Here is a 27797-nt window from a genome sequence, read left to right on the forward strand (position 1 = left end):
GCACAGCCTCTGAGCACCAAGGCTTCAGCGAGCTTCTCTGGTTGTCAACACTTTGTAGGTGTTGTCACACATCTTTGCTTGGAGACATAGGTGTTGTGTTTAAGACTCCACGGGGAGAGGACAGTGGGAAGCTAGTACCTGGTCTCTCCTGGACCCAGCCCTATGCACTTACATGTTTTTAGATTAAAAAATTATCAAAGTTTCTAAACATTTTTCCTAGCTTCTCTGAGATATAATTGACATATGACTTTGGGGACATGTAAGGTGTGCAGTGTGATGGTCTGATGCACAGATATTGTGAACGATCTCCACAGTGAGGGTAGTCACTGCTTCCCTCACTCACACTACCTTTGCTCTTGTGAGGAGAGCATTTAAAAACTTCCACGTGTACGATACAGTATTACCTCTAGTTGCTGTACTGTGTATTAGATCTTCAGAACCTATTCATGTTTAAAAATTTTTTAAAAAAGATTTTATTTATTTATTTGGCAGAGAAAACGAGACACAGAGAGAGGGAACATGGGGAATGGGAGAGGGAGAAGCAGACTCCCTGCTGAGCAGGGAGCACCCATGCTGGGCTTGATCTTAGGAACCTGGGATCATGACCTGAGCCTAAGGCAATCGCTTAATGACTGAGCCACTCAGGCGCCCCCTAGAGCCTGTTCATCTTACAACTGGAAGTATGTATCCTTTGACCGACATGACCTCGCTTCCCCAGCCCCTGACAACCACCATTTCTACTCTTTGTTTCTAGGACTTTGGTTTTTTTTTTTAGACTCCGCATATGGGTGAGATCATACAGTATTTGTCTTTCTCTGACTGACTGACTTCACTTAACACAGTGCCCTCAGTGCTGTTGATGGTATTGCAAATGGCAGGTTTCCTGCTTTTTAAGGGCTGAATAATGATTCATTATATTCACGGAATCTAATTGTCCATCAAAGAGCATTTAGGTTGTCTCCATGCCTTGCCTCTTGTTAATAATGCCGCAGTGGACATGCGAGTGTGGATTATCTCTGGAGAACATCCTGATTTCATTTTCTCTGGATATGTACCCAGAGACCCAGAAGTGGGATTGCTAGATCATATAATAATTTTACTTTAAGTTTTTTGAGGAACCTCCACACTCTTTTCTAGAATGGCTGTACCAATTTACATTCCCACCAGCAGTGCACAAAGGTTGCTTTTCTCCATATCCACACCATTGCTTTGTTTTCTCTTGTCTTTTTGTTGACAGCCATGCTAATAGGTGTGATGTGATATCTCACAGTGATGTTGAGTGTGTTTTCATGTACCTGTTGGCCATTTTTGTATGTGTGCTTTGGAAAAATGTTCAGAGCCTCTGTCCATTTTTATGATAAAAATGTTTAGGGGGGATCTAAACTTTTAGATATATTCTCTTAGTAACTTCCAAATACGCAACGCGTTGGTCTTTGGCAGTGTCCGTCACAGCTCAGGAACCTGGGCGCACATATGCTCTCACTTCCCCTGTGGGAGAAATCACGGGCCTAGAAGATTCCTCCTGGCACTGAGCTGTGCCGCCCCGTGGGAGGGGTGATGTAGATAACGTGAAATTGTTCTTTTCACCCTCTTCAACACATCCCATCTCAGTTTTTTTCCCTCTAGTGTGCTAGAACTTTTCCCTGGGAAGCTGGAATTCCACAAAGTCTGTCTCAATCAAGTGTGATTGTCTGACTTGGTGTTCTTTGGGGGAAAGATGGTAGAAAATGGTTATTTTGCCATGTTGATCTTCCCTATGTACTCTTTCCCTTTGCTGTTTTAATTTGTATCCCTTCACTTGCAGTAAGCCATACTATAGTGTGATGGCCTTTTGTGAGTTCTTTGAGTCCTTCTAGCAAATTTTTCAGACCTTAAAGTGGTCTTGGGGACCCTGAAACTAGTCACTGTAGGCAGAGACCATCTTCTGTTTAGCTTCCCCGTGAGGGACAGGTCATGGGTGTTGGGTGGGGTGGTGGTGAGCAGGAGCACATTCCAAAGTTCTAGGTATTGTTCTCGGTGTTGGTGATAGAGCTATAAACCAAGTACATGGGACTTACATTTTAGTGGGTAAGATGGATAAAAAACCCTAAACTCACAAAACCAAAAACTTGACAAATACATATTAGCATCTTATGAAGTATTGATGAGTTTCTGTGAACTTAAAGTTACCTGAGTCTCCCCAATCCTGTGAGCTAGCTCCTTCTTGCCTCTCCAGCTCATCTCTCTTACCACGTTCTTACCATCATTTTCAGCATGCAGTTTCCTCTAACACGTGACACTCCTTCTTACCTCAGGGCCTTTGCACATATTGTTATCTCTAAATCAGTGCTTCCTCTCACTTTTTACTTGGATAACTCCTTATTGTCCTTCTACTCTAAATTAAAAGTCATGACCTAAGGGGAGCCTACCTCCATCCTCCCTCCCTTCCCAACCATTTGGATCTACGATTATATACTCATAGCATCCAGTGCTCCTTAACTTTTTCTCAGTGGTAGTGTTTTTATTTTTTATTGCAGTCATTTTTCTGAGTGACTGGCAATTTGGATGTGTTGATGATCAAGGTGAACCCTTTAAGCAAAGTGGTAGGATCCCTGTAAAAATTCAGAATCTGGCACTAGATCTTGTCTCTAATTTTGCCAAGTCACGTTCTTCTCTATGGGTGTCTGAGTTTCCACTCTAGACCTGCCAGCGGTAAGCATTCTGCTGAGCAGCTGGCTCCACTGTCTCCAGGAGCCTTCTGCAGTGGCTTGCCTCTTCATCTTTGCTGATTTACCTGTTGCCCTCCGTTCAGACCGGCTGGCAGGAGAGCTGGTGGGAACTTGAAACCTTCCCACAGAAGGTGAAGAAGAGGGGATCTCAGCAAGCAGGGAGCTCGGTGCCCATAGTTGGCAGTTGTGACTTCTAATTTTAGGCCCAGGGAGGAAGCTGATTTCTGTGATGCGGGCGGCCACATGCTTTACTAAGGGCCAAATTTAACAAATAGCTAAAATATGTATGAAATTGTTACAAATTTGGGTTTTCCTGGGACTTATGTTTCAGGGTTCCTTGGGAGAGTTTGCTGTGTGACTGCATTGCGGTATGAATAATGGGTGGCATATGAATTCTCTAAAATGACAGCCATAAGGGATCATGGTGATTAGGGCTGGTATTATGGGACTAGTTGGTTCTTGCTTGCTGAAGTTAGACAGCGTGAGGCTGGTGTGTTCTTCTTTGAGGCATTAAGACATATGAGGGTTGGGCGCCTGGGTAGCTCAGTTGGTTAAGCATCTGCCTTCAGCTCAGGTCATGATCCCAGGGTCTGGGGATCGAGACCCACATCAGTCTCCCTGCTCAGCAGGGAGCCTGCTTCTCCCTCTGCCTCTGCCCCCTGCTCATGATGTCTCTCTCTCTCTCTCTCTCCCTCTCTCTCAGATAAAAACAAAAACAGAAACAAACAAACAAAAACAGACCTATGAGGGTTTGGTTTGGGAATGCCCAGGCCCTCCTAGCCCTTTATATTCCCAGGGTCTTCTCTTTGCTGATGTGGCCTTGGGTTCTCTGCTTCCTGTTGGGAACAGGAACACACTGGGGGTCCCTGATGAATATACCAACCACCCTCCCAACATGTTCCTGCTTCCTTTCAGGGGTTAACTCCAGAAGATGAATATTTTGTTACTAACCTGACATTTTTACGGAGATCTTCCACTGTATGGTGTTTGGGAAAAGTCAACTTCACCATTTACTAGATTTGTAAAATTAGGGCAACACCTTCATCTTTTGAACCTTATTTTTGTATTGGATGCTGTTTTTGATTTGTCTGACTTGGTCTGCCATTTTTTTCTAGGAAAGCTTTCTCCTTCCTATGATTCTCCTCCCTCTCTTTTTACCCTGTGGTACCATGGGGGGAACTTAGATGTTTATTCATTAATTCATTCACTGTATATTCGCTGAACATTTTCCATGTGAACGACCCGGTGCCAGATGCTGGAGAAGTGGGGAGTAAGGCAGGCCCAGCTCTAGGAACTCAGAGATGTGTAAACCGAAACTGAGGGGGTGTGGAAAGGGTGGTATTGTAGAGGTAACAGATAAGGCCCAGACGTGGTCCCAGTGAGGGAATATACCATGGAGCAGGGTGAGGTAGAGAAGTAAAAGTTCATGGAGGGTAAGATTCTTCAGCTGGATCTGGAGGGTGAATAGGTAGGGGGACGGGCACGCCACGCAGCTCAGTAAAGGCAGTCAATACTTTCTGCCTGTTCAGCATGCATCTGCTGCTCTCCCAGTAAGAAAAATTTACTTCGGACAGTCCCTGGTCCTCAAGGTTGATCCTAAGGCAGCACGCACAGCCCCATTGGTTATTTATGGCCAGTGTCTACTCTGACTGCTAAGTCCCTGTGACACGCTGGTTGATAACCATTTTGAATTTCACTCCTCTCTTTCCTGTATCTCTGGGCTCTGTGGTTTGTCAGGGACTTTTTGTTACCTACCTTTTTAGGGGTGGGCTTGTGATCCAGCTCTGGACCATCAACTTACCCACATCCTGACCACGGTGACTGACTTGGGTTTGCATCAGTCGGGGTGACCTGAGCCAAGTGTCAGTCCACTGGAGTTGCTAAATTGGTTGAGTACAAGCTGAAAGTTGTTGAGGAGAGTTGGCGTATGAGAGGAGCTGTCTGAGAATGAAGCCCTCGTGAAGGGAGAAAGAGCTCAGCAGTGAGGTACAGATTCCTGTCTGCATCATCAGAACTCATCAGAACTCCTGGGTCTAGCCATGCCTGAAGCTACCTCTAGGTATACGTTAATAAACCATTTGTGTTTTGTTTAGGCAAGTTTGATTTGAGTTTCATTTGCGTCAGAAAAAAATCTGACTATTGCAAATCATTATGCAGCCAACTGCATTTACTCTTACGTCTGAGATGTTCACAGTGAAAATGACAACAAACTATTTCTGAGACATCTGCTGGAAGCATCTGCCATTTTCCTGCTGTCTCCTCTAACCAGTGTTGTCCAAGAGACAGCTTGGCTCGGTGTAGAAACACAAGGGATTTGGAGTCAAATAGATACATCATTTACCAATTGAGTAATCTTAGGCATAATACTTAGTTTCTGTTCCTCTGTTTTCTCATCACTAAGATGGGGATAACAGAGTTGGCATGAGGGGTAAGTAAGTTAATGTCACCCTAGTAACATACGAACACATAATTAAATATCGAATTTTGTCTGTCTCTTGTGGAGAGGAGTGGAGAATGCATTGACAGTCGCTTCCTCCTGTCTCTCTGTGCCTTGACATAGGAAGTGTCTGACCAGCTATGACTTAGATGCCCACCTGTTGGGGAGATGGTGGAGTGAATTCGAGGGAGGCTAAGGGGGACGTGCTTGCTGAGTTGGATTGCTTGGCACCTCTAGCACTTCCTAGACCTTCACTGCAGCCCTTCCTGGATCTTTTGGGCTCCTGATAGCAGCTGTTTTTGAAAGCTGCACTGGACTCACTGCTGGGGGAAGAAACAGATGCAAAGGTCCCTGTGGGGAGCTGCCAGGGCCCAGACGACCAGTGGTGTGCCATCCATCACGTGGCCAGTTTCCAGCTCTTCTCAAGATTAATCTCATCGTGCCTTCCATTCCCTCACTGTCTGCTAGGGAATGAATGTTTGTGTCCCTCTCACATTCAAAGGCTGAGGCTCACTCCGTGGTGTGATAGTATTGGGAGGTGAGGTTTTGGGGAGATGATTAGGTCCTGAGGGTGGAGCCTTCATGAATGGGGTTCATGCCCTTAGATGAGAAACATGGAAGATATGTTCTCTCTCTGCTCTGTGAGGACACTGTGAGAGGACAGCTGACTGCAACCCAGAACCCTCCCGTGCTGCCACTTTCACCTTGGATGTCCCAGCCTTTTGACTTGTGAGAAATAAGTGTCCGTTGTTTAAGTTCCCCCATCTGTGCTGTATTGTTAGAACAGCCTGAGCTTCCTAAGACAGTGTCCCTGACACTGCATTTCAGAAATGGAGAGGTTGGACTCTACATACTAGAACTTTGGTCTGGTGGGGATGAAGAACATGAGCAGTATAAACCGTGTTCCCCAAGATAAGGGATATAGGATTGAAGCGAATCTCATAAAACAGTGCTTTTCTGATTCCACTCTGCCTTTTCTGTGAGAATTCAGCTGCTTTCAAATTCCTTTCAGATGGTCCTGAGAATCCAGGAAAGTTTTCTTTCTGTTCCAGAATATAGCAGTCTTGTACACTCTACTAGGAATACCATTTCATCTACCAACTATTTTCTTAGCCGGTAATTTTTTCCCACCCATATTTCTCCTTCTTTAGAAACTTGTCCTTTGCAGAATGCTGGAAGATTCGAACTCTGTATATAGGATTCTTTTGGCTCTGGGCGTGGCCAGTTGTATCAAGGGGCAAATATGGTATCAAAGCCAGGCCACATGGACTCTCTCTCAAGAGCTTGGAATTTAGAGTCTCTGAGCTGATCTCTGGTCGGTGCATGAACCTAAAGGGGATGGAAGATAGATAGCATAGGCATGTCTGGCCCATGGGTATCTCTAGCAGCGGAAATGGGTGAAGGGGCTGGGTAGGGAAAGAAACTCATAAACAGGGACATAGGAAGGACAGAGGGGCAGTCCTAGAAAGACAGAGGTAGGCTGTGTTGGCCTTTGCTGGTTTCTGCCATGAAGCCTTGCTGTACTTCTTCGGGTTTTCTGTGTTATGGGTTGAATTGTGTCCCCCCGAAAGGTATGTTGAGGCTCTAATGCACCGTACTCAGAATATGACCTTATTTGGAAACAGAGTCATTGCAGATTTAGTGACTGAAGATGAGGTCATACAGGAGTAGGGTGGACCCTTAGTCCAACTTGTGTTCTTAAGAGTAGAGAGGAATTTGGACCCAGGCATGGACACAGGGAAGACCAGCATGTGGGGACGAGACAGAGATGGGAGTGATGCTCCCATAAGCCAAGAAATGCGTGGGGCTGCCAGAAGTAGGGAGGCAAGGAAGGGTCCTTCCCTAGAGGCTCCTGAGGGATCATGGCCCTGCCAACACCTTGTTTTCACACCTCTGCCCTCAAGAGCTGTGAGAAAATGAATTTCTGTTGTTTTAAGCCACCCTGTTTGTGGTACTTTATTGTGTCAGCCCTGGGAAACTAGTAGATGCTGTGTCCTTCTTGAGTGAGCTCTGTACCTTCTAATGAGATTGTCTCCATCTAAGGGTCTAGATCCAGATATCAGCCTGCAGTGACATCATAGGACAGAGGAACATATTGAACTGTGCCACAAGTGAGTGAGCAGCAGAGGCCAGGCTGGGTAACGACAAACCAGATGCCCTGGGCTCTTCCGTGGATCAGTTGCTCGGTAAAGAATGGGCTAGAGGGGGAATCTGGAGATTAAGAGAAACTCAGAAAGGTGCTTCTGAAGAGAAGGGCACCTCACCTCTGTGGTATTCTTCCCCAAAACGCACAACTCTGGTCTAATTGTGAGAAGCTGAGATCGAGGGACATTCTGGAATATCCCTGACCAGTATTACCCCAGAATGCCAAGGTCATGAAGAGGGAAGGCTGAGAAACCGTCAGAGACCAGAGGAGCCTAAAGAGACATGACAACTACATGTAATGGGGTTTTGTGGCCTATGGTTTTTGAGTCCTATCCAGAAAAGTCGTTGCTAGAACCAGTGTCAATTCACAATAGCCAGGATATGGAAATAACCCAAGTGACCAATGATGGACGAATGGATAAAGAAATGTCACACACATACACACACAGAAATACTATTCAGCCATTAAAAAATAAGGATATCTTGCCATTTGCAATGACATGGATGAGGCTGGAGGGCTTTATGCTCAGTGAGCTAAGCCAGGCAGAGAAAAGCAAATCCACCTGGAGATGGTGGGTGATCCCTGAGCCACAGCCCATGTGTCTCTGAGGAACAGCCTTCCTTGGAGAGAAGGTGGAAGGGGCAAGATATGAGCTGGTTTAGTTTTTAAATTTTACCAAATAAAGTAGAATCTAAGAAGAAGGAAAAGGTTTACTTGTATACTTATATGTGGAATCTTAAGAAGTCAAACTCATAGAAACAGAAAGTAAAACAGTGGTTTCCAGAGGGTGGGGGAAATGGAGAGATGCTGGTCAAAAGGGTACAGACTTCCAGTTATAAAGATGAGTAAGTTATGGGGAGGTAACATACAGCACACTGAGTGTGGTTAATAATGCTATATTGTATGCTTGAAATGGGCTAAGAGAGTAGATCTCAAGCGTTCTCGTTACACACACAGACATGGTAACGATGAGAGGTGATGGATATGTTGATTAACTTGATGGTGGTTGTCATTTTGCAGTGTATACATGTGTTAAATTATCATGTTGGACATCCTTAATATATACAATTTTATTTGTCGACTATCCCTCATTAAAGGTGGAAAGATAAAAGAAAACAATGGAATGTTGTGTCCCAAATGGGATCTTAGAGCAAAAAACACAAATTAATGAACAAACTGGTAGAATGCAAATGCAGTCTGGGGTTTAGTTAATAGTAATGTTGGCTTCTTGGTTTTGACATATGTGCCACAGCGATGCAAGGTGGTAACACTGGGGAAACTGATGCCAGGTGAGGGGAAAATGGGAGGTCTCTGTGCTATCTCTGCAGATCTTCTGTAAATTCAGAATTATTCCGAAATAAAATTTACTCAAAAAAAGAAAAAAGAACGGGCATCTGGGTGGCTCAGTCAGCTAGGGGTCCAGCAGTTGATTTCAGCTCAGTCATGATCTTAGGGTCATGGGACCCAGCCCTGTGTCAGGCACCCTGTTCAGCAGTGAGTTGCTTGGGATTCATTCTCTCTCTCTCTCTCTCTCTCTCCCCCTCCCTCCCCCTCTGCTCCTTACCCCCCAATAAATAACATCTTAAGAAGAAGAAAAAAGACACATTAGGTTAAAAAATGGAGCCAGTCTCAGTGATAGTGTCTCTAGATACAGACATGGGTGATAAATCTATAAGGAAATGTAAAGAAGGGATGACTCTGAAAGCTGGGGCTTCCAGCGGGGGTGGGGCTGGCAAACTTGTAATTCTTGACCAATGGGAGGTGGTTGCAAAGATTTTGCTTTGTATTTCAGTAAGCTACACATTTGTGTGGTTTTCATTGTTTTATTTTCCAGTGAACAGGTTTAGACGGTGCATTTCCATGACAGTTACTGGGTTGCCCACTGCTGTATCCCTGCTCGCTTCTGCTAAACTAGTGGGATAGCTGTCTGGCTGGTCCCCTGCTCACTCTTGGCCTGTCCATGCCAGTCTTCTCCCCATAGCCAGAGGGAAATTTTAAAACCTCAAAGCTGGTCATCTGTTGGATGTCAAGGAGAGCCATGAACTAATCCAGAAGCTTTCACATCTTGGTCCTTGGTCATACAACCCTGTGTTTGTTTACGTATCACACGACCACGTACTTGGGGACTATAGGTCTTATCTTCAGCATTTGGGGTGATTCATGAAGGCCATTCTCCTGTGCCAGCAGTTGATCTAGGGTGGACATGTGATCCTGTCCTGGCCAGTGAATGAGGGAGGTGGTTTTCTGGCTGCTTTGAAGGGCTCCATGAGAGAAAAGGGATTTATACAAGGAGAAAGAGTCCCACCCCTTCCTTCCCGCCTTAGATGTGTGGTGGGAGACGTGGAGTTTATGGCTCAGCCACCATCGGGTGGCAATGAGAGGAGACCTCATTACCTGGGGAGGATGGCAGAGCAGGACCGGAGGCCTTTGGGTTCTTGATGATACTGTGGATCACCTGATCAAGTCCTGAAGCTAAATAAATGAGAGCATGAATACCAGGCAATTCACAGAAACAGTGAGGTGGGCTTTGGGCTGCACCAGAACGCCTTGATGGGCTTTGACTCTCTCTTACTTAGACCAAAGGGGAGGCTTCAGTTGACATACAAGTTGTGTTTGCTGATGTATTTATTTCCCTCCCCACCGCCCTTGATTATGAGGCTTTGAGCCCAGGGAGAGTATCTGACTCTCCTGAATTTCCTTAGCCTCTGTTCAGTGCCTGGTACACAGCTGGTGCTCAATAAATGGGTCATACTGTTCACTCAGAGTAGGGTCACATGGATCATACCATTCACTCGGAGCAGGGTTTGAGTGAGGAGAGAGAGACACACAGAGTGTGAAGCCCAAATAGGAAGGTTGGTCTGGGGAAGTAGAGCATGGGAATTACATAATAATAATAAGTTCCAAGGGCTTGGTGCGCTGTACCCACTTCTGAAAGCAGGGCAGTGATGTGTTCAGTGAACACCAGGCTGACACTGGCACATTGAGCCTGTTGCTTTGCAGGCTCTCTTACTACCCTGATGTTGATGGCTTTTCCCACTTTCCTGGACTGGACGTGTGTGATGGCAGGGTGGCGTGGGGTAGCCTCAGACTTCATCACCTGTACTCCCCCTGTGGCTTTCTCATTTATCTCTTGAGTCTTGGTTTTCTCATTTCAAAACGGGTGTATCAGTATTCTATTGCCGTGTAAAAAGTAGCACAAACTTAGCAGTTAAGATAACACCCCCTCCCTGTATGCATTATCTCTGTTTGTATAGATCAGGAGTCTGAGCACAGGTTAGCAGTGTCCTCACTCAGGGTCTCCCCAGGCTGCAATCCATTTGTCACCTGGGGGTGTGGTCTTATCAGAGATAGACCGGGGGGGGGGGGGGGGGAAGATCTGATTCCAAGATAACTTAGGCTGTTGGCAGAACTCATTTTCCTGTGGTGTTAGGACTAAGTCCTTGACTTCTCCGAGGCTTTCAGCTGGGGCCTCTGTCATTCCTATGGGCTGCTTGCATTCCTTGCCACACGGTTCTCTCACAGTGTGGAGTCTGTGTAGCAAGTGTGGAGTCTGTCTAGTCTGCTGAGATGGAGCGATACGTAACATGATCGGGGACACCTGGCGCCTTTGCAATATTCTCTCGGTTCGAAGCAAGTCACAGGTTCTCCCACACTCAGGGGAGAGGACTGTACAAGAGGGTCCCTTAGGTCCGTCTGCCACAAACAGCTGTTACAGTCAGGAAGTAAAAGGCTTAGAGACCATGCCTGGCACATATGGGACTCACTATATTCGTGCTCATTAATATGAAGAGGGAACGGACAGACATCAAAGATGAATTTTCTTTAGGTCTTTGCCAAGGACCTACCCACACATGCTGTGGGTGAACCTTTGATTTGGGACTCACCTTAGCCAAGAGAACCATTTTTGAAACTTGCCAGCAAAAATTACAGCCCAGAGAATTCTGGGAAGCTGCTTCTCAGTCTTCAGGTAAATGATTCTGGCCTGTCCTGAAACTGGAATCATTTCAACGGGATGGTTTCCTCACCCTGGATCTACCAGCCCAGACGCCCCAGTGGAGGACGTGTGTCCACTCTGAGCAAGGTTGAGAGAATCAAATTAATTTCTTTTATGACCCAAGGCAAGTTTGAAATTGGCTTTTCTGAGATGAAAAGGGAAAGGCAGGAGCAGCTTGTGAGGCTCCCAACTCCCTTGCTCCTCTGCCTCCTTCCCATCAGGACTCATGCAATTTAATTGGGCAGGGGGTTCCTTCTACCCACCAAGGCATTCTCCCTCTCACTGCAGCATCAGCCATGCCAGAGATAATTGCTCGAAGCTGCTTCTCTGGGCTGACCTTTGGGCAACCCCATTAGGCTGGTGTGTGCACCCTGGTGTTCCTTAGCAACCTCGTAGAAGTAGATCTGAGGGGCTGTCAGCAGCATCAGGACTAGGGAAGGGCAGAAGGGGTAAAGAAGTACGTCTTGCATGGGGGGCACACCTTTGTGGTCCTATAATTGCCTAATGGGAGGGTGAAATGTGGTCCCCAAGTCTTAGTCTCCGGTGATGATGATTTCGCCTCTACTTTGGATGGTGTGTTGGGGGCAGGATGATCATATGTCCTGGTTTGCTGGGACAGCCACTGAGGTGTATGCTGTCTTGGTTTAGTCTGTCTCGGAAGTGTTCTAGTTTGGCCGTACACTAGATGGTCGCCCTGGTATTGGTTTTCTCGACCCCAGTGCTACCGATCCACATTTTGGGTTAGATGATTCTTTGTGTTAAGCGGCTGTCTTCTGCAGTGGGCGGTGTTTGCCAGCATCCTTGGCCTCCGCCCACCAGATGCTGGTGGCATGCCTTCCCCAGGTCACTGCCACATGTCCCTTGGACGGAGGGAAGAGTCCTCTCCTGCCACCGTGGCCCTAGCTAGAGGTCATGGTTGAATCCTTCCTGCTCATATCCCCTGCGGTACGGTAAGCTGAGTACTTTCTGGCAGGAAGACCTCTGCATAGGGATTCTCTGTCAGTCTCATGCCCCCTTTTTGTAGGCCAGCACCCGCTCTTCTTTTGGGGAATGTCTCCGCCTTCTCACTGTGTGTGGGTGACTCCAGGTAAAAGAGTTTCTTGCACCCACGTTGGGCTTATCAGAGAATGCCCTTCTCCTTGCTCGAGTGGTTGGTTCAGGAACCGGTATTTAATTTACACCACTGGGCGTCAGTCATAGGACTTTTGTGAGATCACCACGGAAAGATGAGCTCTCTTTTTGCGGGGGTTGCAAGGTGGGTACAGGGGAAGCTGGGAGCTGCTGGCAGGCATCTTCAGACCCTCGAGGGGCGAGCCTGCCCAAGGATGCAGCCCCAGGAAAGCAGAGCTGCAAGAGGAGAAAGCCGGCTGACCACACTGTTTAAGAACAGATACACTGCTGAACCCGAAGACAGATTTCACCCAGAGTTAATTAATTGAGTCAGTCCGAGTTGAGATTTTGTCAGTTTGAAACTCAAAGAGGCCATGTGTTTCCATGGGATATTCCCCCCTTTCATTTCCTAATCAGTGTGTTATGTCATTTTAACTCTGTTAATGATCAGTTTTGTGGCACCCAGATGGGGTCATCCCAGAACCTTCTGATCTCGCTCCCTTGGTGCTCCTATTGCCATCTTTTGCCTCATCGTTCATGGTCACTCTCCAGAATGCATGGAAACACTGTCAGCTCCTGCTCCTTATTCCTCTTCACCTCCCTTCTGTCTCTCCAGCATGACACCCTTCTCTTAACCCTTACCCACATTTACGAGGGGATCCTGTCACTTGCGGCACACCTGCGCAGAAACATCTCATTTGCTGCAGTCTCCTGTACTGGATTCTCCCCAGCCTCCCTGACACCAAAGGTCACTGCTGAGGAAATCTAGGAAAATAAACGAAAGCACAAGAAGCCCCATCCCAAGACCCAGAGTAGAAATTGTTTGGATTATTCCCTTCCTTTTGTTTTTTACACGTTTCCTTAATTGAGTTCATATACATGAACTTTTACATATGTATTTTCTAAAGTATAACATTGTAATGTAGATTTTTCCAATTAAAAGTTGTAAACAGTATTTTTAATAATTTGAGGAGGTTCCATTGTATGAACATAGCATAATTCAAAAAAGTTTGTCCCGTTGGTAGAAAGTCGATTTTTCACTATTTGCAGTAATGTGGTAGTGTCCTTGGGCATGCATCTTTGTCCCCATACTCGATTGGTTCCCTAGGGGAAGTTCTAGTAGCAGACTTTCTGGGTCAACGTGAGTATTTGTAAGGACCCTGATATATATTGCCAAATGGCTTTCTAGAGAAATCGTCATCTGTTTACATGTCCATTAGCAGCATGGGAGGGTCAAATATTAGAATCCTGACTGTAGTTACTGATGGAGATCAGCTGGTTCCGCTGCTGACAGCAGTGTTTTTTTTTTTTTTTTAAAGATTTTATTTATTTGACAGACAGAGATCACAAGTAGGCAGAGAAGCAGGCAGAGAGAGAGGGGGAAGCAGGCTCCCTGCTGAGCAGAGAGCCCGATGCGGGGCTCGATCCCAGGACCCTGGGATCATGACCCGAGCTGAAGGCAGAGGCTTTAACCCACTGAGCCACCCAGGCGCCCCTGACAGGAGTGTTTTGACCACCAGCACGTCTGCCAATAGTTGAATAGGCTTACTGGGTGGGAAGTTATAATATCCCAGCTATTTTAATGAAGAATTTTACACATTATCTCACGTATTCCTTCCAGGAACCTATCAGTTAAAAATCATAATAATTCCTCCATTTACAGATGAGGATCGAAGACCCAACGAGGTTAAGCAACTTGCCTCATTACCAGAGCCAGTTAATGCTGGGTCCTGCATTCAAACCTAGGCAGTCTGACTTCTGCGAGTGTTATTCTTTACTTTTCTGGCAAGACAGGTGTGACTGGCTGAGGGTAACTCTACTCAGCGATGAGCTGTACTGTGTACAGTTTGCTAAAGATCTAACTTGAGCAAGAGCATTGCTATGTATTGCAAATACAAGTCAGGGCTGTAGTATTAACATTTTCCTAGTCTCCTCCTCCTAAGGAAATCGTCACCATCCCAGTGAGGTTTGTGGCTGAGGGTGATGACTCTTCCGATTTACCAACTCCAAACAGTTCCCATTAACTACATCTCTAAGCAGGTCTGCTTCCCTCCAAGGGGCCTTCTCTGCAAAGTGCCAGCTGCATGTGTGTCCTGGGAAAAGCATCCCTCTAAACAGAGGTGGGTGGTTTGTCATTGTGAAAATGGGGACTTGCCTAATTATGGACACGATTTTTTTAGGAGGGCATTAGTGGCTCTTGAAAGTCACTCACTTGGTTTTTCCTGCATTTCCTTGGCTTGCAGGGCTAATGCCTGGCTTCGACATTGTGTGCCTGGACTGGCAGCAACAGCAGCCTCTGGGAGCTTGTTAGAAACACAGGTTCGGGGCCCCTGGGTGGCTCAGTGGGTTAAGCCTCTGCCTTTAGCCCGGGTCATGATCTCAGGGTCCTGGGATCGAGCCCCACTTCGGGCTCTCTGCTCAGCAGGGAGCCTGCTTCCCCCCCGCCCTGCCTGCCTCTCTGCCTACTTGTCATCTCTGTGTGTCAAATGAATAAATAAAATCTTAAAAAAAAAAAAAAAAAGAAACAGGTTCTCGGCCACTGTCCTTGACTCTCTGAGTTGGAAACTCTGAGGGTCAGACTCAGAAATCTGTGATTTAAGAAACCCTCCAGGGAACTCTGATTCATGCTCAAGTTAGAGAAATATTGCTCTAAACCTTACCTTCCTCCTTTATAAAATACTAGTAGTGGTAATAGTAATGTTTGGCCTGTGGATCATAGGGAGGATCCCCGAGCTTTGTGTGAACCCGTGGTACAGTGCCTGGCATCCAGTAAGCCCTTAGTAAGTGGTGGCTGGCCTTGCCACCTCTGAGCTTGTCCACGGTTGCTGTGCGGGGCCTGTGGAGTCTTACTCTGACCTGCAGCCTCTCCTCTAAGGGGCAGCCCTTCTGCCTGTGTTTCTGGTGAGGCTCTAAGCTTCATTGCCTGCTCTCTGACGCTGTTGTGGTGTGACCAAAGCACGGCCAGTCAGAGGCTTCTCTTCTGGGGGTTTTGCTCTCAAGGAGATCCTCTCAGGGCTGTACGATGGTCGTTCTGTGACACTCTGGCCACAGACTTTTCAGCTTTCAATCTGCATACAACTTACCTGAGGATTCTGTGAACGTGCAGGTTCTGACTGGGATTCTGGTCCAGGTGGTTCTGAGAGTCTGCATGTCTAACAGGCTCCCTGGTGACAGTGACCCTGGCACTGCCGGTCTGTGGCCGACACTTAGGGTAGCATCCTTAAAATGGTGGTCCTCACTTTTAGCTTCACATGGAAATCACTGGGGCATCTTTGTGGTGAGACCGTGTCGCCCACACTAGTTACATCCCATCTTCTGAGAGGGAGGGCTCAGCATCAGTGGTTTCTAAGAAGCTCTTCAGTTGATTCTTACTTGCCAGGGAGACACCGCTGTGGAGAGCTGGCCCCCAGGTTCCCCGGGAGATCCTAGAACCTCCTTAGGTCTGGGTACTCTATTTTGTTTATTTATTTATTTTGACGCTCTGCATTCCCGCTTTTAAATTTTTGTTTGATTTAATTCTGTTGCTTGCAGCCAAAGAACCTTAAGTGGTAGAGCCTCAGAAATCAGAAGCAGAATAAAGGCTAGAGTTGTTTCTTTAGCCTCTCAGTCTATACATCCTTCTGCGACACTCCAGGCTTCTCTGGGATGGGGTTTTGGTCTGGTAGAGATGGTACCATAGGGGTGTGGAATGTCCGTGCTTCTCTTTTTCCCCTTTAAGACGCATCTGGGGAGACTTCTCTCTGGGACTGCTTGGCTCTTTTCTTGGTACCAGGTCTGGATTCTGGGGATGACTGATTCCCCAGTGCTTGTCTGCTTGTCAGGGCATGTCAGCCACCAGGAATGTGAACCGGCCTGCTCACCTGTCCAGGGGTGAGAGTGAGGACTGACGGTCTGCACAGGGCAGGGCAGCCAGCAGCCAGCAGCCAGCATGGGGCTTTCTTCCTGTCTAGGGCATGACTTGGACACCTCTGCTGCCCGGACTTCTCTAGGAGGTGACGGTTCCTTGAAGCTGACCATGTTGCTTTGTGGAGCTGATACTGTCCCGCTGCAGGTGGCCTTGCACTGACCTGGACCAGCTGACTGATCTCTTGGAGATGGTGTTGCCAGGGAGACTCCGATGCAAAGCAGGTGGCCAGGATACCTTGGCTGTAGCTCTGCCCCAAGGTCTGCATGTCTGGCTTGTATTGTCCCAGTCTCTCTACTCGGAAGATGTCCTCATCCCGAAAGTCGGTAAGCCCCTCCCTTGCTGGCACACCCCATGTGGAACCACCCTGTGGTAACTAGCTGCTGCTCCTGCCCCTCCCATCCGTCCCTGTGCCTCCCGCCTCCCTGTGACCCTGCAGCTAGAGGGTTAATGGGTACCCCGGCAGAGGCATCTCCAGGTTCTGCTCCCACTTCTCATTCTGGTCCTCCGTGCCCCTGCCACAGAAGTGTTATATACAGGGTGCGGCCCTGCATGGAGAAGCTGAGCCTTCAGGCCAGAAGTTCCGGGGACAGGGGAGCAGGTGGAGTGTGAGGAGGGTGGCAGGCTCAGCTCCGGAAGACCTGAAGCTTATAAATGGGCTGTGAGCGCTTGCCTTTGGGGAGAGGATCTGGCCTGGGAGAAGAGCCCTGGGGGAGCTTTGCATGTTTCAAGTCTTGTTTCTCCTCTGCTTCTGTGGCTTTGATAAAAAGAAATGTGAACGTTCTTTGGGTGTCTGGGTGGCTCAGTCGCTTAAGCAGTTAAGCATCAGCCTTCTGCTCAGGTCGTGATCCAGGGGTCCTGGGGTCCAGCCCCATGTCCAGTGGGCTTCCTACTCAATGGGGAACCTGTTTCTCCCTCTGCTTCTGCCCCTCCCCCGCCCACTCCTGGGCTCTTTCTCTCTCAAAAAAAAAAAAAAAAAAAAAAAAAAGAAAGAAAGAAAAAGAAAAAAGAAATGTAAAAATTCTTGAAAAAAATCAGACGTGAAATTAATTCCTCCATGGCCATTAGCCGTAGACATTAGTGGTAGACACAACGAAGTAAGTAGATACAGTTGTCCTACTGCTAGTTAATGGTCGACACAGTTATGGGTCACATAATTCATTAGTGATAAATACAGCTAATTAAGAGTCATACTACTAGTTAGAGGTAGACACAGTTGCCCTACTGCTAGTTAGTGGTGACACGGTTAAGGGTCACATGCTAGTTTAGTGATAGGCAGGGTTGGTTAAGGGTCAACAGCTAGTTTAGTAGTAGAACTTGGATTTGAACCAGGCACTGCTGAGTTCTGAATACTGTCCTCTTTGTTACACTACAACACCTGCAGCCTTAGAGCCAAGTAGACTTCAGGATCACATGTCCAACCCCTTTTTGTTTTTTACAAAGGGAAACTTCATCCCAGAGCAGCAAAATGACCTACCCAAGGTCACACAGAGAGTTAGTTTCCTGCTTGCAAGGGACCATTGGGCTGGAGGTTAGGGGAGATTTATGTCACAACAGGGACCCATTAGGAAGCTGGCCAGTTTGGCTCAGAGAAGAGGGAAAGGAGCAGGATGGGCACGGGCAGGACGGGAGTCTGGGGCTGGGGGCCTGTACCGGGGGTGGAGGGCTGGGGTGGAGGACGTGCTGCTTCTCCTTAAAATTTACATAGACAGCAGCAGCAGCCTGGGGGAAAACAACCCAAACGGATGTTTTGGACTTAATCCCGGGATCGGAAGCAGCTCGGTAAGATAAATAAGATAAAGTTGGTGTGCCTCTAAGGTTGAGCGATCATATCACTATTGCATTTGAAATATTCATGAGGGGAAGGGAGGTATGAGAAGCAGCTACAGAAACATATTCTGCTTTGAAAAGGCAGAATTCAAAGGCATGAAAAATGAATCGGGGGAAATTAATGTTGGGGTGGTGGGGAGGGGGTGGGCTGGTAGGGGGACAGTCACTGCCCAGAAGGAGTAAGGAAGGAGATGTGGGGATGTTTCGGGCTGGGCTGTGATCAGAATTCTCTGTCCTGCCTGGAATATTTGAAATGTCAATCGTCTCATATATCATTTGAAGTCAACACTTGGTCGCAAAGTGGATGGTTCCAGCAAGAATTTAAAAGCAGGGTGGGGGGGTGGATATGAGATAGTGAGGGCGGTGCTGGGTGGGAGAGATGGAGAAAAATCTGTAAAGTGAACCAACTCCTGTAAATCACGGGCGAATTTCTGATCTCTCGCCGAGGGCTTTGTAGAGGAACAAGATGCCAGGAGACAGGAAATTCTAAACCTGGCTGTGCTTAAAATCTCGGCCATTTCTTGCACATCTCTGAGCCTCAGGTCCGTTTCTCCCTTTGTAAAGCCAGGAGATTGGGCTGGACTGTACTGCAGCATTTAGGGGCTCTGATTTCGTGATGTACTTAGCAATCAAGGTTCGCTTCAGGCATAGCGATCAAAGGTATTCACTGATGGTGGGACATGATGCTGTTGGCTCATAGCAGCTGTTGGCAGAGCCTCTCAGTTTGGCACCATGTCGGTGAGTCCAGTGGGGTTTGACCCCTTTAGGCAAGTCCTTGGAGTGTCAACAGGTGCAGCCATTCTGGAGAGAACTCTGGCACAAAGGCAGGTGACGTCCTCTGTGGAACGCTGCCGCACGGCCGACTACATCCAGTGTTCGTGCAGCAGCAGGGACTGATCTTAAACACAGAGTGCCGAGGCGAGTAACCGTCAGGGGCAGAGTCAGTTCTGCATGACATGATTTCTCTTGGTTCAAAGTGCATTGCACGTCAACCATCACAGTGTGTTCAGAGCTCCATGAGGGCAGGTCCTCTTTGCTCTCTTGTCCTCACTTCTGTAGGCCTGGCGCACAGTCCACAGTCAGTGTTTGATGAAGAAATGCACTTTACAGAAGTACATACACACCCGAGAGAGAAGGAGTATATCCAACAGGAGAGGATTTTGTTCTATATGATGGTGCTTTCCGGCAATCAAGGAGTAATCCATTGAACTTTTTGCACATGGGGTGAACTTGAAGTCCAGACTCCTCTGGGTGGGCTGCTGGACAGGCTGGGTTCCGTTTGTGGTTTGTCCCTGCCCAGTGGCTTGGCTGCGCTGCCTGTGGCCCATCCAAGGTCCTGCTTGCTCATTTCTCGGCTTGCCATTTTCCTGCTTGACTGCCAAGGCTCCCATGTACTTGTTTGTGTAGAAACAGACTCTCTGAGGCATGCCTCACCTCATTTCTCCTCACAGCACTTCCTACACCAGTGATTGTCAACCAGGAACAGTTTTGCTGCCCAGGCGACATTTGGGAATGTCTGGAGACATCTTTGATTGTCACAACTTGAGGGCAGGGGGGGCTGTGTGCTACGGGCGTCCAGTGACTGAGATCAAGGGTGCTGCTAAACATCCCACCGTGCTCAGGGTGGGAAGGAAAAAGGAAAAAGGAAAAAGCCATGCCCCCGCTGCAAAGAATGATTGGGTCCAAAATGTCAGAAGTGTTGCAGGTGAGAAAGCCTGTCCCAGAGGTCACCTGATCTGTTAGCCCCCCTTTCCTCCCCTATAGGGGAGGAAACAGGCATGGAGGGGCTCAGTCATCCTTCCCAAGGTCCCCAGGCTGGTGAGCAGTGGAAGCCGGACAGAAACCACGTGAGGCTAGCTCCAGGCCCTTGCTCCTAACCAGTGCCCAGGACTGTTTCTTAGAAATGAAGTGCCCAAGCAGAGGAGGCATGGCTTTTTCCTCCTTCACTCAGGCATGCTACCAGCATGCTGCCAGCTGTCCTGTTTTTCCCAGCTCTGACCAGTGTCCCCGGATGTGGGACTTTCAGTGCTCAAACTGGGACAGATGGCCGCCGTAGTACTACCAGACTATGTGACCATCTGAGCTTGTGACCTGATCACGCTATTCAGCCCGAGTTCAGACTGTGTGCTAATCGCTATTGGTGTAGGGATCAAAACCAAGATTCATTCTTAGGGGATCTTTGAATTTGTTTGAGAAATAGATCAGTTAGGGGATAAGATGGTAAAGGGGAAAAAACCCCATGGTTTGATGGTAAGGTTAGAGTCCTGGCTGGGCCTCAGTGTGCTCATTTACAAAATGGGTCACTGATAAGAGCCGTGACTCTGAGTAGTCACCTTGTACCAGCTACTGTGCTCAGCACTTTGCTTGCGAGACATGTTACATACAAGGAGTTACAGTGTTATCTCATTTAACCCTTACTGGATAGGAGTGGGTAGCTCCTTGGGCTAAGCGGCTGGCCCAGGAAGCCAGCTGGTGAGAGTAGAGTCAGGGTACAGGCCCAGATTGTCCCACTCCAAAGACCACACTTTGATTGCTATGTAATGCCATCTCCTGCGGCTGTTTCCGAGGAGATGAGAAAACATGCCAATTAGGGATGAGAAACAGGAGGTGCCCTCAAGGGCTGCACGGTAAGCGTGTTGGCAAAAGCTTGCATGCTTCTCTGCCACCTAAGGTCCCCGAAGCTTCTCTGGTTCCCCAGTGCCTGTATGAAGGGTCCCCATCAGCTGACCTTGCCCTCCAGCTTCTGAACACCTTGCTGCTCCCTCCCCCGCCAAGCAGCGTGTGTTTGATGCGATCAGTGGATTTGAAGCATGGCTCAGGCCCCAGGAACCTTCTTCTTTCATGGAGAAGCGGAGCTCTAGCCTCCCAACAGCAGCTGGCCTGTCTCTTCCCAGCCCTACCATATGAGTGTGGCGCGATCTGCAGGATTTACGTGTCAGCTTCAAAAGCGCCCGGGGCGGTGTCCACCCAGTGAGGGTCCTTGATCTGTTGCCGTGGTGTGCTGAGGCTTCCAAGGACAGGGGTCTGCTGGGGAGTCAAGAGGCTGATTTTCTTTTTTGTCTTCATCTGAGTACCTCATTCTTGCATGCTAATCATTCTGAGAATAAAAGGGAATACCATCTATCGCACACTTACGATGTGCCAGGGAATGCTTCCCTTGGCTTTCCTGGCTGCTCTTTGTCCTTACCCTGTTTAATGGTTTCACTTTTCTATAGCTAGTAACTGTATTCTAAAAATCTGGGAAAGTGCCTGGCAAAGGCTGTTACTCAGTAAATATTATTGACTGAATAATGAGTGAATATGTATTAGGCTCTATGCTAAGCTCACTTTGTGTACTTTTATTTTCGTTTCAATCTCACAATAATCCAATGAGATAGGCACAATTTAAATCCCTGTGTGACAGAGGAGAAAATGTACTCAGAGAGGTCAAGTAACCTTTCCCCAAACACACAGCCAATAAATGTCAGAGCAAGAAAGCAAACTTAATTCTTCCTCCAGATCCTACACTAGCACGCTATACTGTTTCCTATATATGGAGACAGATACACTTTCAGTCTTCGCATGTTGTATGTCCTATACAGTACATACAGGTGTAACGTCTACGCATACCCATGTGTAGCTGTATCAGTCACTGATAGCTGGGTAATGACCACAAAAAACCCAGTGGGTTATAAAAGTAAACATTTCTTTCTTATGCATAGGTCTGTGGTTTGGCTGGGCAGACCCTGCTTTGCACTGCAGGATTACTTCCACATCTGATCCCTCTGTTTCTTTCTCAGGCCCAGACCAGAGAAGCAGTGTTTTCCTGGTAAAGGCTGGAAGCTTCCAAGGCGTGAGCAGATGTAATTGATTCTTTTTTAAAGGGCCAAGCTGGAAACTGGTACCCGGTCACTTCTGCCCATGTCTCATTGGTCAAAGCAAGCCCAACATTAATGGGGCAGGGAATTTTATTCCTCCCGTGATGGAAGGAATGGAAAGGAGTAAATATTTGCTTGATGGTACTATACACCATATATCATGTTTGGGATGTGTCTGTGTTTTTGCTCCCATGAACCCAGCTTCCATGAAGAGCTCTATTATGCTCCTTACTTTTTTTTCAATTTTTAAAAAAAATTAAAAAAAATTTTAATTAACGTATAATGTATTATTAGCCCCAGGGGTACAGGTCTGTGAATCGCCAGGTTTGCACACTTCATAGCATATACCTTCCCCAATGTCCATAACCCCACTTCCCCCTCCAGCTACCCTCAGTTTGTTTTGTGAGATTAAGAGTCTCTTATGGTTTGTGTCCCTCCTGGTCCCACTTTGTTTCATTTATTCTTTTCCTACCCCCAAGCCCCCCACGTTGCCTCTCAACTTCCTCATATCAGGGAGATCATATGATAATTGTCTTTCTCTGATTGACTTATTTTGCTAAGCATAATACCCTCTAGTTCCGTCCACATCATCGCAAATGGCAAGATTTCATTTCTTTTGATGGCTGCATAGTATTTCATTATATATATATATATATATATACCACATCTTCTTTATCCATTCATCTGTTGATGGACATCTAGGTTCTCTCCATAGTTTGGCTATTGTAGACATTGCTGCTATAAACATTGGGGTGCACGTGCCCCTTTGGATCACTACATTTGTATCTTTAGGGTAAATACCCAGTAGTGCGATTGCTGGGTTGTATGGTTATGCTCCTTACTTTTACTGGGTGTTAGTTTCCTTGTTCAAAAAAAATAAAGTACAAATTAGTAGCTTTTGTTCAGAATTAAGTTTTGCTATTTATGTGAGTGAAGCTAACACCCACCTGAGCTGCCACATGTAATGAAGTGACACTGACAAGGTCTTGAACCCTGCAGCTAGATTTCCTGGGTCTCCGTGATTATTGCTTGACCTTGGAGAAGCCTTTCTGAGCCTCAATTTTGAGTAAAACGGGGACAGAACAAGCATCCCGTGTATTGGGCAGTGAGGATTAAGTGAGAAAATGCATGGACAATTTAGCCTGGTGCCTGGCTCCAGAGTTTACCCAGCAAATGTTAGCTATTGTTATTAATACCGGTGCCCCACCTCCACAAGACCAGACAGCACAAGTGTTCCAGTGCTGCTCAAGGCTGTCACCCAGGCCTGTCACCTGCTGGCTCCCAGACTGTGTTCCTAACTCATTATGCCTCCCAGTTATAAGCCCAGCCTTTCCTTGTAGACTTTGCCTTGGGATTTGGTCCTCCTGTTCTGGCTCGATTCCCTCCTTAGAAATGTTTGGAGCCGTCTTAGGGATTTGCGCCTTCTCAGCTTCACTGCCTGGTCAGACCCTTGGCCCACAGGGCTGGCCCCAGGCTGGCACTCCTGGTTCTCTGGGGCATCAGACATGGGTTGTGAAGTTTCAGTGGGAGAAGAGGTGACGGCAGAATATTCAGATGGCTACAGACAGCAGCAGTGTGGACGCTTGGGAGTTGAAGATGGTTCTCGTCCCCTCGAGTCCCCCTGGGGACTGTCAATCTAGAATCTTCGTAATTTAGGCAGTCTGCTTGTAATGGTCTCAGAAAAATCCATTCTGCCTACAAATGTGGTGACCTTTAATTTTTTTTTTTTTTTCAGAATTTTCCAAGATGCACATTGACTCTTCCTGTCAAGGTAGAAGGCTCTAATGCCACCTAGGGCAGCTAGATTGCATTTGCCAATCGCGGACTGCTGTTGCCAATTTGTTCCTGATCTCAAGGTCGATTCTGAATAATTTTAGCTGGGCTAAGTCTCTTGCATTGAATAACTTAGAGATAAACTATTAAGGGAAAGGCAGGAGGGGCTATGGGCTGTTTCTCTTTTGCAGATGTTCTTTGATTTTGGTGAAAAAGAAGGCTCCCGGCTCCTGCACTCCTGGCTAGGTAGCCTCGAGCAAGGGAGAAGGGAGTGGATGCCTGTCAGGTGCCCAGTGTGAGCTGGACACGGTGCAAGGCACTTTGCACCTGCCAGCCGGCTCATCTTACCTTGTGAGGTGAGCCTTAGGATCTCCACGATGAAAACGCTGAGGTTACAGAACTTGCAGGGCTGGACCTGGGTCTGATTCCAAAGCTCACATTCTGCTCCCAGAACTGGGGTCCAGTTCAGGCAGTCTAGCACTAGAGCCTCCAGAGGAGATGAGCCCTTTGAGACTGTTCTGAATAGGTGACATCTTTTTGTTTGTTTATTTTTTGTTTTCTTGGTTCCTTGAATTAGCCATCTTCTCTTGTTGTCTCTGAGCCTTTGTATATTATATTCTCTGTGCTGGAAATACTTTTTCCTGCTTTAGCCTGATATGCTCTGGTTCATCCTTTGGATCTGATCTTAGATTTGGCCTCTTCCAGGAAGTCCTCTGGGTTATCTCCAACCACTTCCATTTTCCCCCCCATCAAAGCATCTGTTAAGATATAATACAGTTGCCTGATTGCTTGTCTGCATCCCCCACTAAACTATGGTTCCAGTGTGATGGAAAGTTTACTTGTCTCATCTTTCATTGTAACCCCAGCCCCTAGCATTTCTTTTTTCAAAGATTTTATTTATTTATTTGACAGAGAGATCACAAGTAGGCAGAGAGGCAGGCAGAGAGAGAGGAAGGGAAGCAGGCTCCCTGCCGTGCAGAGAGCCCAATGCGAGGCTCGATCCCAGGACTGCGGGATCATGACCTGAGCCGAAGGCAGAGGCTTTAACCCACTGAGCCACCCAGGCATCCCAGCCGCTAGCATTTTATCCAACACATAGTAGGTACTCAATAAATACTTATTTAATGACTGGAGGAGCATTTCAGATTCAGAACTGAAACATTGGAGGCTTAACAGAAGTTATTGTTCAGTTGAATTAAAAATACATGGACTGAATTCTGGGAAGGTGTTATAACCAAGTTCATGGTCCCAGCTGACTGGAGTCTGCCGGAGCCTGTGGGTAGAGCCGGCCTCCTCCATCGCCCCACCTGGGAAGCCCCAGGAATTAAAGAAGGTTTGAGCCAAGAGTTCTTCAGAGACTCTTCCGACGTTTTTACTTAATCGCTGCTCAGTTCATTTATTTTAAGAAATGAATTTATTTCTTTTCATTATGAAAGCAAGAGAAGCACGTTGCTGAAAATTTGGGAAATGCAGCAGGGAATCTGCCCAGCCCACCATCGCTTGGGGAGGTTCATTCCTTTCGTGTCTTCCCCTCCCCCCCTTGTAGATGTTTTCTTTCTGTCTTTATTAAATGTACTTCCAACCAAACTGTGAATATAGTTTTGTATCCTGCCACTTTTTTTCCCCCTTAGCAAAATGAGTTTTTTTTCCAGGTTTAATTACATAGCTTTAAAAAGAACCGTTGCTACTTTTTCTCCTTTTCTCCCCCTTTAAATTCTTTATCAAAGTAATATGTATACATAGCAAAAAATACAAGAACAGAAGGGCTCCTAATGAAAGCAGTGGTTCCTGGCCCCTTCTCTCTTCTCTCCCCTCCCCAAGTCCTGTCTCCGAGAGGCAATTGCTGGAAATGCTGTTTCCATTTTTAGGTCTTCTGGTGTTTATCTCTGTAACTCCAAATAAGATGCTTATGCAGCTGTTTCTTGATTTATCAATTTAAGACATTTTCTATTGACTCTCTGCCACAGAAGATGAGGATTCAGCGTATTGACATTGTTTCTCTCCTCCTCCTCCTCCTCCTTTTCCTCTGCACTTTTTTCTTTGAAAAAAGTAATGCATGCACATGGAAAAAAACCTTGCCAATAGGATGAAAGGATCCCTCCTACCCTGGTGCTTCCGTCTTCACTCCACGCCTGTTCCTAGTTTGCCATTGTGTGTTTGTGTCTGGAGATTGTAGGTGGCCGCAAACTTTTTGACATTCCACCATTGAGAAGTGGGATCTTTCTCCCCTCCTCTTGAAGCTGGGGTGGCCTCTGATTGCCTTGACTAGGAATGCCAGAGAAGTGATGCCATGCTGGCTCTGGGCCTGGCCTTTACGTGGGCTTCCAGCCTCTTCAAGTTCTTGGTCTTAAAGCCCTGAGCCACCATTTAAGAAGTCCAAGGATCCTGCAGGAGAGGTGTATGTGGAGGCCCTGAGATGACAAGAGAGGGAGAAGGGTCCTGTGGAGCCGAGCTTCCAAGATACCTAGCAGGTCACCCAAGCTGTTTGGACCCTGGAAGTCAACTGAATACCGTTGAGTGACCCCAGTGGACACCACATCAAGCAAGGACTTGCCCAGGTGGGTCCTGCTTGTGTTCCTGACCCTCGGAATCACAAGCTATAACAACCATGGCTGCCGTTTTAAGCCATTAAGTTGGGGGATTAACCAGAGCAGTATCTTTCCAAAGATACTCTGTGAGTCACAGATTTTAGGAGGAGTTATCTCTGCCTAGCAACGGGACCTGATAGAAAGTATACACACTAATGCTGTATTGGGCTGTGTAATCCCAAGGAAGGAAGAGTGATGGCAAGACAGAAGTGAGGCAGAGAAGGAGAGGAAGCAAAATGCAAGGTGATACCTGTGACTGAGCAGGCCAGAGCTTGATGGAAACACAACTCGTCCACGGGACACCTCTAGAGAGATTTGCTGGATTTACTGTGTCTCAGAGCTGTCCTCCGTGAGGGAGGAGGGGTGAGTCATTGTTCTGCCAACTCCCACCTGCCGCCTGTATTTTATTGGTCAAAGTTGGCCCTGCCCTATACTTGTGACTTGGCTCACCCAGTCCCTGCTGGCAGCTGCTGGCTGCGATGGAGACCAGCCCTTGCCCCGACCCATGGTAGACTGAGTAATTTTTGATTGGATGCCAGACACAGTGAATTTTACCCTGTTGGCTGCTGGATGTTTTTGTGCCTGTCACTGTCCTGGACTCTGAGAATCAGGCATCGAACAAAAGAAATGCCCCCACCTTTGTTGAAGTTTTGTACTAGTGCAGGGAGACTATGAGTAAACAGGGAGCGTAAGTCACATTTGCTGTTATTATGTTGTTACGTACATATCATTATGAATAACTACCCCAAGCAGCTATCATTTTTAGTGGTTGCATAATATTTGATTGAACAGTTATATCACTGTTTAATGGTGCATTTCCCTATTGATGGTTCCTCAGATTATTTTCTCCAGTTGGAACCATCAAAAAGCTAAGAGGCTTAGGGTTCTAAGTTTCACCAACCAGAGGTTGACAGTTAATTCTGAGATCTTTTGGGGGAGCAGCCACTTCTACACCTGGGACTGAAGATTGCTCTTTCTTGGCCTAAGAACTGGAACCGCCTGGATTGAACTGTCTACCAGATAAGCCCCTGGCCAGCCAAAGAGCTGGTGGAGGATCTTAGGATGGCATGAAGCACCTTAGGTCCTCCCTTCCAGAATGTCTTCAGCTCCTTGACTAAAACCTATGCTCCAACATCTAATATCTCTTAAATCTACAATTTCTCCTTTGTTCCCATGCTTCTATATTCATTTGTGCTCTATTTTGCTGGCTGGCTTTGAGTCGAACCTTTTGTCTCCTATTCCATCGATCTTAGGTAAGAGTTACGCTGTTTGCAATGGAGGATGTGGTAGGTGCATTGATGCCTTGCCCATATGCCCCTGAAGCCCACTCTTCATACCGCCAGCACCCTCAGCAGTGCCTGGGGCTTTCTCCAGCATGCCTTCATGGGGCAGGCTGGCAGTTCAGGGAAATGCACACACAGGAGAGTCTACCCCAGCCAGAGGGAGTAGT

The 27797-nt window shown here is 47.2% G+C and overlaps 1 long non-coding RNA gene across 1 annotated transcript in view; it reads left to right on the forward strand.

Moving 5' to 3' along the window:
- The window catches only part of LOC125090477 (uncharacterized), an 85330-nt gene extending 61459 nt beyond the window's left edge, over nucleotides 1-23871 (forward strand). Inside the window, exon 3 of the long non-coding RNA XR_007124349.1 lies at nucleotides 23722-23871. This is a non-coding gene — a long non-coding RNA (uncharacterized LOC125090477). The remainder of the gene's footprint in view (nucleotides 1-23721) is intronic.
- The last annotated feature ends 3926 nt before the right edge of the window (nucleotides 23872-27797 follow it).

Source organism: Lutra lutra, chromosome 18 (assembly GCF_902655055.1).
Source record: "Lutra lutra chromosome 18, mLutLut1.2, whole genome shotgun sequence".
Taxonomy (NCBI): Eukaryota; Metazoa; Chordata; class Mammalia; order Carnivora; family Mustelidae; genus Lutra; species Lutra lutra.